The following is a 14,517-nucleotide window of genomic DNA, read 5'->3' on the forward strand; positions in this document are numbered from 1 at the left end:
GCAAATTACAATGCCGTGATCATAGCCTATAGCATTCTATCTGATTAGGGGACTAAGAAAGATCTAGTATTGATTCCTATATCCTGATATAGTCCTGTCCTGATATATTCCTGTCCTGATTTAGTTATGTTATACTCCTGTCATAGTCTTGATATAGCCCTGATATAGTCCTGTCCTGATATAGTCCTGATATAGTCCTGTCCTTATATAGTCCTGATATAGTCCTGTCCTGATATAGTCCTGATATAGTCCTGTCCTGATATAGTCCTGATATGGTCCTGATATAGTCCTGTCCTGATATGGTCCTGATATAGTCCTGTCCTGATATGGTCCTGATATAGTCCTGTCCTGTCCTGATATAGTCCTGTCCTGATTTAGTCCGGTCTTGATATAGTCCGGTCTTGATATAGTCCTGTTATACTCCTGTCATAGTCTTGATATAGTCCTGATATAGTCCTGTCCTGATATAGTCCTGTCCTGATATAGTCCTGTCCTGATATAGTCCTGTCCTGTTATAGTCCTGTCCTGATATAGTCCGGTCTTGATATAGTCCTGTCCTGATATAGTCCTGTCCTGTTATAGTCCTGTCCTAATATAGTCCTGTCCTGATATAGTCCTGTCCTGATATAGTCCTGATATAGTCATGTACTGATATAGTCCTGTCCTGATATAGTCCTGATATAGTCCTGTCCTGATATAGTCCTGTCCCGATATAGTCCTGTCCCGATATAATCCTGATATCGTCCTGTCCTGATATAGTCCTGATATCGTCCTGTCCTGATATAGTCCTGATATCGTCCTGTCCTGATATAGTCCTGTCCTGATATAGTCCTGATATAGTCCTGTCCTGATATAGTCATGTCCTAGTCTTGTCCTGATATAGTCCTGTCCTCATATAGTAGTGATATAGGCCTATAACCCAATTACTGTATAGCTGATATCTAGACTTATTTCAGAAGTGCACAGCACACCATGCAGTGGGGTGTCACTCCACTCCATACAATTTTGGTTAGTGGAGTGTTGCGTTAGTGGAGTGTTGCGTTAGTGGAGTGTTGCGTTAGTGGAGTGTTGCGTTAGTGGAGTGTTGCGTTAGTGGAGTGTTGCGTTAGTGGAGTGTTGCGGAGGGAGCGTTGGTCGTAGTCCAGCGGTTTACATGAGAGAGGGAGCCAGGGCTATGTTACTGTGGTACTGAACTGGCGTGAGCTGATTCTGAGATTGCCAGGCATCAGACATGCCATTCCACCAGTGGCACAACATAGTGTGTCACGGCACACTGCCCTGAGGGACACCATGTGGATGGATGATTTTTTTTCAATGCCTTGTTCAAACTAAGAGGAAGTTTGAGGGAGTAGGCAGGGTACTATGTCTGGGCGGGTTGAATGAAGCGAGATGGCAATGTGTGCTATGCAGCATATGTAGGCTAACTAGCATATGTAGGCTAACTAACATATGTAGGCTAACTAACATATGTAGGCTAACTAACATATGTAGGCTAACTAACATATGTAGGCTAACTAGCATATGTAGGCTAACTAACATATGTAGGCTAACTAACATATGTAGGCTAACTAGCATATGTAGGCTAACTAGCATATGCAAACTAACATATGTAGGCTAACTAGCATATCCAAACTAACTTGGTAAGACAAAAACAGCTAGCCCAGAATCAAATAAACTGACCAGAACATTTTGGGTAAAGTGACACGAAAGATGTGGTTAATTAAATATTTGCTAATTATCACTGCATTGTATTCAGCGATTGAAAACTAGCACTGCACAATACGATTAGCATATAGCATAGGCTATAAAAAGACAATGGTAGAAATCAACAATGACTAGAGGTTCAATAAAGTGCCTTCTTGTCCACTTTTCATAGGATATGTGAGCTAGGAAGGAGCTCTAGGCTTGCTCAATGGTACCAATCCAAACGACATATGACAATAGCAATTTCATCCACCAATCTCATCAACAGTATTCCTTATAGAATTACCCGGCAAATTTCCGTTAGCGTGAATTTGAACGGCAGGGGGTTTGTCCTTCCTGAGGAGGGTAGGTGGGTTTGGGTGCGGTTCTACTGTTTACGTACTGAAGGGGGCTTCTACGGATGAGTGCTGGGTGCTGGTGGGGGGCAGGGTGGGTAGGACCTTCACCTTGCGTTTCTGCCGAGGGGGGCTGGGGCTGGGGTTCGGGGCGGTGGCTGGCATTGGCTCGGGTATCTGGCGCGGGGGCGGGCTCAGAGGTGGTGGTGGTGGTGGAGGAAGGCGCGGGGGTGGGCTGGGGGCGGGCTCTGGGCTTGGCTGTGCGTTATTGGCTGCGGAGGCCCGCCAGACGACCTCCTCGGCCTGCTGGATCTGCTGCTGAATGAGAATGAGCTCGTCGAGCAGACCCTGAGGGACGTCACAGTGAGAGAGAAGCAGGAGCAACACAGCCGTCAACACAACATACTGTACCCATCATTCAAGCAACACACTGACCAACCAACCAGGCTGGAGCTGAAGCCAGGGCTGACCTATAGATAGATAGACATGGAGTCGTCTATGCCCACAGAGTCGTCATCATCATAGGACCTCTGGTCACCATTCTGTCAAGGCTCGGGGGAAACTGAATCCATGTCTAGGTCTTGCCACCATCAGCGGTACCCAACAGTCAGACTTTCTCTGTCACAGAGACTCCAGAACAGACTTAGCCAGTCCGGAGACTGAAAGCGGATGAGGCAACTGATACCACAACCAGTGTCTCTCAGCCAGTGGCACACAGGGGTAAGATTCTGTACGGTTTCTGAGCAGTATTCCATAGTGACCATTACTTTGGTTTTTATAGTAATACTAAAACACAACTGATGTCCTCCAACTTACACAATGATCATGCTATAAGAGGCAATGAAAATATGACACATGAAAACTCTTAATATTCAACAGGCTTAAGGATAATGTAGATGTGGATACATTATTGAATGTGGATAAACTATAAAAAATTATTCCTTATATTCAAAACACGTAATACAATCACCATAAAAATGTGGGATTTGGGTCAGAATCATCCAATTATATCTGTTAAAATCAGCCTGATGATAAACGAAGCAAGCTGCGCTGGGAAGAGGGTTTCAAAATTCAGGTAACTTTCCCAAAATCCCTAGGTTTTCCAGAAATCCCAGTTGGACGATTTTCTGGAATCAAGAGGGAATAAGCAGGAAATCTATGAATCCTCCAAACACGATTTCTGGAAAACCTGGGAAATTTGGGAAAGTTACTGTACCAGGCCAGGGGGAGATGAGCAGAAAGCTTGCTGCAGGCCAGGGGGAGATGAGCAGAAAGCTTGCTGCAGGCCAGGGGGAGATGAGCAGAGAGCTTGCTGCAGGCCAGGGGGAGATGAGCAGAAAGCTTGCTGCAGGCCAGGGGGAGATGAGTAAAGCCACAGCCCAATGGTCCCCAACTCTTCCCTCTCCCTTGGCTTTAGCTGCCCAATGTACATCCAAAAACTGAGGCAACTGTTATATTGAGAGACTTTCCAGAACTATGAAGCAGGGTTGGGGTCTGTTTTACCTCAGTCCATTCAGGTAATTAATAAATAAATAAATCCATTACAAATTCATTAATTTAATATTTAAAAAACATTGAGTTGAGACTGAATTGACCCCAACCCAGGAATCACGTTGGTCTATGATAGTGTTTTTCCATGTTAGGGACCACTGCTTTAGACTTTAAAAAAATTCCTCACTTGAGTAGCAGGACTATTCCACTGAACATGGGGACTTTTTCTTTGCAACTCTGCCTAAAAGGTCAGCATCCCAGAGTCGCCTCTTCACTGTTGACGTTGAGACTGGTGTTTTGAGGGTACTATTTAATTAAGCTGCCAGTTGAGGACCTGTGAGGCACCTATTTCTCAAACTAGACACTAATGTATTTGTCCTCTTGCTCAGTTGTGCACCAGGGCCTCCCACTCCTCTTTCTATTCTGGTTAGAGCCAGTTTGCGCTGTTCTGTGAAGGGAGTAGTACACAGCGTTGTACTCCCAAAATAAGGAAAACTGCACAGCATCGTGTCAGCTAAGCTGGATTCTGTGCAAGAATAAAGGCTACCTGACAGGCTCACTTTCCCGTTGAACTCGTCATGTTTCTTCTCGAATCCGTAGGTCATAAAACAATATAGAGGTAAGATAGATATCGATTTTGAGACATTACATTTTTGTATACACTTTTCATATTAATTAGAAATTTCTGTTATTTTTCTGAGATTTCACACAAAAACAAGCGTATCTCTGAAATGTCAACGGAGCATTGATTGTACAAGCTTTTAAATTTCAAAGCCTTTTACATTTTATTCAGCTAGTGTGATGCTAATTTTGCGAACCGCAGAAACAGCTTTGAAGACAACCACCACCACATGTAAAATCCTCAAAAAGTAGCTGCGAGAAAGCGGTGGTCCTCTGTAGCTCAGCTGGTAGAGCACGGCGCTTGTAACGCCAAGGTAGTGGGTTCGATCCCCGGGACCACCCATACACAAAAATGTATGCACGCATGACTGTAAGTCGCTTTGGATAAAAGCGTCTGCTAAATGGCATATTATTATTATTATTATTATAAAGCTGCACCACTGTCAACAGAGCTTGGTGCTTACTATCGGATGTATTAAGTTACAAAGTTTCTCCCATTCTTCTCTGCAGATCCTCTCAAGCTCTGTTAGGTTGGATGGGGAGCGTCGCTGCACAGCTATTTTCAGGTCTCTCCAGAGATGTTCGATCGGGTTCTAGTCCGGGCAACTCAAGGACATTTAGAGACTCGTCCCGAAGCCACTCCTGCGTTGTCTTGGCTGTGTGCTTAGGGTCGTTGTCCTGTTGGAAGGTGAACCTTTGCCCCAGTCTGAGGACCTGAGCGCTCTGGAGCAGGGTATCATCAAGGATTTCTCTGTTCATCTTTCCCTCGATCCTGACTAGTCTCCCAGTCCCTGCCGCTGAAAAACATCCCCAATGATGCTGCCACCACCATGCTTCACTGTAGGGATGGTGTAACATTTCCTCCAGACGTGACGCTTGGCATTCAGGCCAAAGAGTTCAATCTTGGTTTCATCAGACTAAAGAAACTTGTTTCTCATGTCCTTTAGGTGCCTTTTGGCAAACTCCAAGCGGCCTGTCATGTGCCTTTTACTGAAGAGTGGCTTCCGTCTAGCCACTCTACCATAAAGGCCTGATTGGTGGAGGGCTGCAGAGATGGTTGTCCTTCTGGAAGGTTCTTCAATTTCCACAGAGGAACGCTGGAGCTCTGTCAGAGTGACCATCGGGTTCTTGGTCACCTCCCTGACCAAGGCCCTTCTCCCCCGATTGCTTAGTTTGGCTGGACGTCCAGCTCTAGGAAGAGTCTTGGTGGTTTCAAACTTCTTCCATTTAAAAATGATGGAGGCCACTGTGTTCTTGGGGACCTTCAATGCTGCAGAAATGTTTTTGTACCCTTCCCCTGATCTGTGCCTCGACACAATCCTGTCTCGGAGCTCTACGGATAATTCCTTCGACCTCATGGCTTGGTTTTTGCTCTGACATGCACTGTCAACTGAGGGACCATATATAGACAGGTGTGCCTTTCTAAATCATGTCCAATCAATTGAATTTACCACAGGTGGACTCCAATCAAGTTGTAGAAACATCTCAAGGATGATCAATGGAAACAGGATGCACCTGAGCTCCATTTTGAGTTTCATAGCAAAGGGTCTGAATACTTATGTAAATAAGGTATTTCAGTTTTTTTATACATTTGCTAAAATTTCTAAAACCTGTTTTCCCTTTGCCATTATGGGGTATTGTGTGTAGTTTGATGAGGAAACATATTTATTTAATCCATTTTAGAATAAGGCTGTAACATAACAAAATGTGGAAAAAGTCAAGGGGTCTGAATAATTTCCAAATGCACTGTATAGGTAGTCAGCCAGGACTGTGGTCAATCCCAAACTCAGCCCAGTAAAAATGATGTGAAATTCAGTTAATGACCTGAAAAACAACGCTTTACCTCTAGGAGTTTTCGACTCAAGACCTGAATTTCACTTCATTTCACAAATTGACTGGAGCTGAAATGGCATTGCCATTGACCCAAACTGCAAACTCCAAAATGCAGTAGTTTACTGATGAGGAGGCCAAGCTATATGCCACAGGGAGCGAGGGTGAGCTAGTCAGGCGGTGCAGAGCAGACTTACCTTCTTAAACTGCTTGCCGCTGGCCTCTGGTGTGGACGTGACTGGGGCCTCTGTGGCAGATTTCACTGGAGTGTCCCCAGGGGCTTCTGCAAGGAGACAAAAACAGCGTAACACATGACAAAAATCATAAGGTTACCCACACATGATTACACATCATCGATAATAGTTTATTAGCAAAAAACAATAATGAGTCAAATGTATTGGCATGCCCAACATTAGAGAGGACTCTATCTAGTGTATATGCCCCAGATCAGAAGCAGCACCCACGTGATGGAATCTCAAAGGTTTGGAAAATATTGCTCACAATAACATTTGGGAGCTTGTGCTTTTCATTGGATCTCCGACCAGTTATGTCTGATATGGTACTACAAAATAATGACAATGAAATAATTAATTAATTGCCGTCAAATCGGCTAAACCTTATACAGTACTGTTATGAAAGACTTGGTTTGTTTCTCTCCTGTACAACACAGCGTGGCATTGGGACATGTTACAGAGCCAGCTGGACCCGTAGCAAAACATTAACTTTGTACATATTTATACACTGCCCTTGAGAATGTCATGGAACAACAATCCTTCATCCAGCCAATGAAAGACCTGTCAATAACAAGCCTCACAACTACAGTACAGGACTATGTCCCAAATGGCACCCTATTCCCTACATAGTGCCCTACATTTCCTATATAGTGCCCTACTTGTGACCAGAGCCCTATGGGCCTTGGTCAAAAGTAGTGCACTACATAGGGAATAGGGTGCCACTTGCGACACAACCCAGGAATACACCTATTGTTTTAGCAAGTCAAAGAAGAGGTATGGATGGATGGAGTTCAAGGTGTTTCCATCTCTCATAGAGAGATGTATCTTCCAAACATTTGAGAGGCATCAGCTACCAGCAGATAAGGAGAGCCCTCTAAGACAAGGACTAGCCTCCCATAATGTAAGTACAGGGGGAGAGAGACCAAAGAGGCCAGGGAAGCCAGGGAGAGCCAGGGAAGCCAGGGAGAGCCAGGGAAGCCAGGGAGAGCCAGGGAATCCAGGGAGAGCCAGGGAAGCCAGGGAGAGCCAGGGAAGCCAGGGAGAGCCAGGGAAGCCAGGGAGAGCCAGGGAAGCCAGGGAGAGCCAGGGAGAGCCAGGGAAGCCAGGGAAAGCGAGGGAAGCCAGGGAGAGCCAGGGAGAGCCAGGGAGAGCTAGGGAAGCCAGGGAGAGCGAGGAGGAACTTGTAAACCAAAAGAAGGCAAAAACACACAAGCAGGAAAAGTGACAAAAGCCAGTCAGATGAAACCAAAGCGAAGGCAGGAGATAAAGCACTGGATCTGTTGTTAAGACCACTGTAGAACACAAGACTGTAGACCAATTCAATCCAATCGAAGTATGTCCAATTCAGTTGTCAATTTTGGTTTTCAGAGGAATTCGATTACATAATTAGACAGTGAACAAAATGTCCATCTCTACACCCTTCTGATATCAATAATATGACATAAGGATAAATCCTCTACATCAATGAAAGCCTTTATGTCAATCATAGCACACTCTGGTATTGTCTCCACCCAAAAAAAACAATCCTTCCATCAATCATGTGTCATTGGTGTCTCAAACAACAGCAGCATTGAATAAAGACAATGAGTTGGTAGTCTGGAACGCAATCGTGTTGGATTTGGAGGTCCCCATCCAGGAACACTTGACATCGTCTTCGGCTCCAAACCACTGCTAAACAGGTCTGCAAGGGTGCTGCCGCACACACACCAATGTTGGGTATTCAAACAGCACCAGGGCGGAGAGGGGGGACTGAGTGTGGGGGGGTACACACCTAACAACAGACTCTGACCAGAAGCTCCTTTACTACCAACACCTGTGAAGAATGCAGAGGGGAGGGAGGGGAGGAAGGAAGGAAGAACACAAAACAAATCAAAAGACCGAAGCAAAGGGGTCAGAGGTCACTGCTGGAGACATGTTTCAAGGCCCTGCTGTGAGCTTGTTGTCATGGCTGCGTCCTGCAAGTACGGAGTTGGATACCATTGGCCACGTGTGCAATCCGGGCACGTTATTGTGATACTACTAATAATGCAGGATAGCTAATCGGGAAAGTGAAAAGTGATTGCAACTTGTTAGCGAAACCCTTTTTTTGCTGGAAAGTATGAGGGTAGATTGCTGGGTAATGCAGGTATGAATCAACAAAAAGAAGCCCACTTCAAGTTCAGATTACCAATGACGTCAACTGTGATTTTCTACCACTTGAAGCAGCTGCTATAGCTATTCTGGGTTCAAAACTCAAGATGTTTATTTATCACTTTTGCCACTTGTTCAAAAAAAGATACAATCCTGGCCTAAAAAAATGGATGACCTGCTTTGTCTGACATAGCCTCCAAAAAGCCTGTACTCACCGGTGAAGAGAATGCTTTTGAGGAAGGTGACGTTCTCTCCTATCTTATCGAAGTCAGGTAACTCGGGTAGCAGCTTGGCAATCTCCTCTAACTCAGGCAGCACTTTGGTTAGTTTATCTGTGTGCAGAAGAGAAGTGCGATAGGGTAGGTGGAGTTTACCCTTTGAACATGAGAATCAAATGAAACAAACGAACTAAGCAGCCTTAACAGAAAGACAGCACTGGCTCAGCCCAAATACACTGCTCAAAAAAATAAAGGGAACACTTAAACAACACAATGTAACTCCAAGTCAATCACACTTCTGTGAAATCAAACTGTCCACTTAGGAAGCAACACTGATTGACAATACATTTCACATGCTGTTGTGCAAATGGAATAGACAACAGGTGGAAATTATAGGCAATTAGCAAGACACCCCCAATAAAGGACTGGTTTTGCAGTTGGTGACCACAGACCACTTCTCAGTTCCTATGCTTCCTGGCTGATGTTTTGGTCACTTTTGAATGCTGGCGGTGCTTTCACTCTAGGTGGTAGCATGAGACGGAGTCTACAACCCACACAAGTGGCTCAGGTAGTGCAGCTCATCCAGGATGGCACATCAATGCGAGCTGTGGCAAGAAGGTTTGCTGTGTCTGTCAGCGTAGTGTCCAGAGCATGGAGGCACTACCAGGAGACAGGCCAGTACATCAGGAGACGTGGAGGAGGCCGTAGGAGGGCAACAACCCAGCAGCAGGACTGCTACCTCCGCCTTTGTGCAAGGAGGAGCAGGAGGAGCACTGCCAGAGCCCTGCAAAATGACCTCCAGCAGGCCACAAATGTGCATGTGTCTACTCAAACGGTCAGAAACAGACTCCATGAGGGTGGTATGAGGGCCCGACGTCCACAGGTGGGAGTTGTGCTTACAGCCCAACACCGTGCAGGACGTTTGGCATTTGCCAGAGAACACCAAGATTGGCAAATTCGCCACTGGCGCCCTGTGCTCTTCACAGATGAAAGCAGGTTCACACTGAGCACGTGACAGACGTGACAGAGTCTGGAGATGCCGTGGAGAACATTCTGCTGCCTGCAACATCCTCCAGCATGACCAGTTTGGCGGTGGGTCAGTCATGGTGTGGGGTGGCATTTCTTTGGGGGGCCGCATAGCCCTCCATGTGCTCGCCAGAGGTAGCCTGACTGCCATTAGGTATCGAGATGAGATCCTCAGACCCCTTGTGAGACCATATGCTGGTGCGGTTGGCCCTGGGTTCCTCCTAATGCAAGACAATGCTAGACCTCATGTGGCTGGAGTGTGTCAGCAGTTCCTGCAAGAGGAAGGCATTGATGCTATGGACTGGCCCGCCCGTTCCCCAGACCTGAATCCAATTGAGCACATCTGGGACATCATGTCTCGCTCCATCCACCAACGCCACGTTGCACCACAGACTGTCCAGGAGTTGGCGGATGCTTTAGTCCAGGTCTGGGAGGAGATCCCTCAGGAGACCATCCGCCACCTCATCAGGAGCATGCCCAGGCGTTGTAGGGAGGTCATACAGGCACGTAGAGGCCACACACACTACTGAGCCTCATTTTGACTTCTTTTAAGGACATTACATCAAAGTTGGATCAGCCTGTAGTGTGGTTTTCCACTTTAATTTTGAGGGTGACTCCAAATCCAGACCTCCATGGGTTGATACATTTGATTTCCATTTATAATTTTTGTGTGATTTTGTTTTCAGCACATTCAACTATGTAAAGAAAAAAGTATTTAATAAGATGATTTCATTCATTCAGATCTAGGATGTGTTCTTTTAGTGTTCCCTTTATTTTTTTGAGCAGTGTACTACATCCAATTCACATCAGATTAACCACACACTTCACTGATTGACAGGAAATAAACCAACATGACAAGTTATTTAACAGTGGTAAATCTATATCAGAATTTCAAGTTCATAGGCTTCTAATGAGTCATTTCATGTAGGGGGTTTTCTGCATAAATGTTTTTTTTTCAGGCCGCCTAAATCCAAACAGTAAAACAAATACAAATAATTTTTCGGCATTGAAAAACATTTTAAGTGTAAAGTGAAACAGATACAAAGTATGTAAAAAATAAATAAAAATGACAACGGATCTATATATTTTAATAAGATCATCTTTGAGAACTAACAATCACCGAAATATAGCTATAAAGTCAGGGAGAATCTAAAATTCCAGAAAATTATGCATTCAGAAGTTTTTTTGTTATGGCATGGGGCCCCCACTGACTTTGTTATAATGTTTTGAGTTACCCAGATAGCATAAGAACATGGAATAAGCCATGGAAAAATGTGTAGAAAGAAGGGCCACTAAATTTTCCATTGTGTAGAAAGGAGGGCCACTAAATTTTCCATTGTGTAGAAAGAAGGGCTACTAAATTTGCAGTTGAGTAGAAAGGAGGGCCACTACATTTTCCGTTGAGTAGAAAGGAGGGCCACTAAATGTTCCGTTGTGTAGAAAGGAGGGCCACTAAATGTTCCGTTGTGTAGAAAGGAGGGCCACTAAATGTTCCATTGTGTAGAAAGGAGGGCCACTAAATTTTCCGTTGAGTAGAAAGTAGGGCCACTAAATTTTCCATTGAGTAGAAAGGAGGGCCACGCCCACCACCTAAGCCCCATTTTGATCCAGAAAAAAAATCTTACCTAGGTCAATGTGTTTACTCAGCTCCCAGAAGAAATCAGGTATTACCCAATTGTATTCACTCATATCAGGCAGCATATCCTTCCATTCCTCATAGGTCTGGAAGAACAGAACAGAAGTGGCATTTCAATCACATGGTCAATTTACAATTTTAAATGGGACAAAAAAAATACCTCAGTTAAAGATTAACAACAACAATATTTCAAGGGATGGGTTAGGGCACAACAATTGGACATACTGTGCATTCGGAAAGTATTCAGACCCCTTCCCTTTTCCACATTTTGTTACGTTACAGCATTATTCTAAAATGGATTACATACATATTTTCCCTCATCAATCTACACACAATACCACGTAATGACAAAGTGAAAACAGGTTTTTAGAAAATAAAATATTTATATAAGTATTCAGACCCTTTGCTATGAGACTCGAAATTGAGCTCAGGTGCATCCTGTTTCCATTGATCATCCTTGAATGGAGTCCACCTGTGGTAAATTCAAGTGATTGGACATGATTTGGAAAGACACACCTGTCTATATAAGGTCCCACAGTTGACAGTGCACATCAGAGCAAAAACCAAGAGCTCCGAGACAGGATTGTGTCGAGGCACAGATCTGGGGAAGGGTAACAAAAAAGTTCTGCAGCATTGAAGGTCCCCAAGAACCAAGTGGCCTCCATCATTCTTAAATGGAAGAAGTTTGGAATCACCAAGATTCTTGCTAGAGCTGGCCGCCCGACCAAAATGAGCAATCGGGGGATTAAGGCCTTGGTCAAGGAGGTGACCAAGAACCCGATGGTCACTCTGACAGAGCTCCAGAGTTCCCCTGTGGAGATGGGAGAACCTTCCAGAAGGACAACCATCTCTGCAGCCCTCCACCAATCAAGCCTTTATGATAGAGTGGCCAGACGGAAGCCACTCCTCAGTTTAAGGCACCTGACATCACATTTGCCAAAAGGCACCTAAAGGACTCTCAGACCATGAAAAATAAGAATCTCTGGTATGATGAAACCAAGATTGAACTCTATGGCCTGAATGCCAAGCATCGCGTCTGGAAGAAACTTGGCAGCATCCCTACAGTGAACCATGGTGTTGGCAGCATCATGCTGTGGGGATGTTTTTCAGCGGCAGGGAATGGGAGACTAGTCAGGATCGAGGGAAAGATGAACGGAACAAAGTACAGAGAGATCCTCAATGAAAACCTACTCCAGAGCGCTCAGGACCTCAGACTGGGGCAAAGGTTCACCTTCCAACAGATCAACGACCCTAAGCACACAGTCTAGACAACGCAGGAGTAGCTTCGGGACAAGTCTCTGAATGTTTTTTTATTTTTTTTGCAAGAAATCCTAAAAACCTGTTTTTGCTTTGTCATTATGGGGTATTGTGTGTAAATTGATGAGGGGGAAAAAACGATTTAATCCATTTTAGAATAAGGCTGTAACGTAACAAAATGTGGAAAAAGTCAAGGGGCCTTTATACTTTCTAAATGCACTGTATTTCCCATTCTAAGTGACATGAAAGGGTTAACTCTTAGGTAAAAGGACCCTTGTGTTTTCCTCTATCTTGAATGAGTCTGGGTTAAAAAGAGAAGAAGTGTGAGGGGAGACTAGACACATCTAGCCTATACAAGAATAATATGTAAACCTGGACCATATAGTGAAAGGGGTTTGAGATAACCAGCTCATAAGGGAATCTCATCTGTGCTGGCAGTCTGGCATAAACACACACCCTAGCAGAGCGGCAGTCAAATGTAGAGCAATTCACCTCTGTTCCACTGGGAGTGGAGGTAAGTAGGTGGACTCGTACATTAGGATTAGAAAAGCAGCACTCAAAGCCAATATAGCGTAAGCACAGTGTGAATGGTAGTAAACCACTTTATCTGTGTGTTCGTTACTCTCACTGCTCTTACCAAGCAGGTCAAGCCAATTAGAGGTCAGAGTGCCAACTGGTATCTAGATTTGAGAGATATGCCAAGAGTGTGCAAAGCTGTCATCAAGGCAAAGGGTGGCTATTTGAAGAATCTCAAATATATTTTGTTTAACACTTTTTTTGTTACTACATGATTCCAAATGTGTTATTTCATAGTTTTGACATCGTCACTATTATTCTACAATGTAGAAAATAGTAGAAATAAAGAAAAACCCTTGAATGAGTAGGTTTTCTAAGACTTTTGACCGGTAGTGTATGTCTGGCCGTTAACGTTCAACGCACTCTCCTCTACCTCAAATGTACTGTACCTTTTTAGCAGTGTACCCGCCTCCCACTGCTGAGCCCAGCACAATGTACCGGAGCTTGAGCAGCCTGGAGGCCAGGCGGAGCATCCAGAAGTTGCGGTGCTGCTGGTAGCGCCAGCCGCCATGGCTGCCCGGGGGAGGCTTGGGGGGCTGCATGGGCAGCCGGGACATGGAGGTGAAGTGGCGGGCTGCCGAGCGGTGCGGGGGATTGGCACTGGCGTTGTACCGGTGGTGGATGGCACGAGACAGAGGGTGCAGCTTCTGTAAGGGCATCCTGAACCTCACCCCCATGTTGGGGGAGACCAGGTTTCTGCAGGCCATGCTGACAGGACAGAGACATGGAGAAAACGGGTTAGGGATTTAGACCCACAAGCAACTTTAACACTGTACCTTCTGCAGACATCAGCTAGGTGTAATGAGTAGAACGATTGATATTTTTCTGTACAATACAACATGATGAACAACAACGGCATGATAGTGTTGATTGAACAGGGAACAAATAACGTTAGCTAGCTACAGTAGCTGCATATCTGCCAGGCTAAATACAGTAATGTTGGTTAGCTAAAATGCATTGTTAACGTGAACTTAAAAACAATGTCAACCTTTTGTTTTGCAGTTAACTAGTTAACCCACACCACACCCAATCGAGTAGGCCACTTGATATCAGTGATTCCAATTTGTTTTACACCAAGCAAATGTCTAGCTACTAACTGTTTGCGTTACCTTCTTGACCATCATCAAGACTAATAACAACCCTTTCGTAGTCAGCCTCTAGGCAACAAGCCAGTTAACTAAGCTAACGTTAGCTAGCCAGTCAGGTAATTAGAAGTAGTACATCATTGTCATCTAGCTATTGCTGTTTTTGTATGCATCATTCATTGATTGACTTATCTAGCTAGCTAGTATTGTGGTCAACATTGCTAACTAGTTATCTCAATATAGCACAGCTAGCAACACTATCCTCATGCCCAGATTGCTAACTTAGCTTGCTCGCTTTCTAACAGTACCTATCTATATATCTAGTTAGCCGGCTAGCGGTAAAGGTTGAGCTTTCTTTATTGTTACCCCACTTAC

General features: G+C 44.7%; 1 pseudogene across 1 annotated transcript in view; it reads right to left on the reverse strand.

Annotated features, from left to right (window-relative positions):
- The window catches only part of LOC311137318 (dynamin-like GTPase OPA1, mitochondrial), a 67,053-nt pseudogene that overhangs the window by 52,320 nt on the left and 216 nt on the right, over nucleotides 1-14,517 (reverse strand). The window contains exons 2-7 of the transcript in view: nucleotides 13,447-13,765; nucleotides 11,214-11,310; nucleotides 8,560-8,676; nucleotides 7,986-8,027; nucleotides 6,179-6,264; nucleotides 2,151-2,387 (exon numbers count right to left, since the gene is read on the reverse strand). The product of the transcript in view is annotated as a dynamin-like GTPase OPA1, mitochondrial (transcript). The remainder of the gene's footprint in view (nucleotides 1-2,150; nucleotides 2,388-6,178; nucleotides 6,265-7,985; nucleotides 8,028-8,559; nucleotides 8,677-11,213; nucleotides 11,311-13,446; nucleotides 13,766-14,517) is intronic.

This window comes from Coregonus lavaretus (assembly GCF_964263955.1).
Source record: "Coregonus lavaretus genome assembly, chromosome: 11".
In the NCBI taxonomy this organism is placed as follows: domain Eukaryota; kingdom Metazoa; phylum Chordata; class Actinopteri; order Salmoniformes; family Salmonidae; genus Coregonus; species Coregonus lavaretus.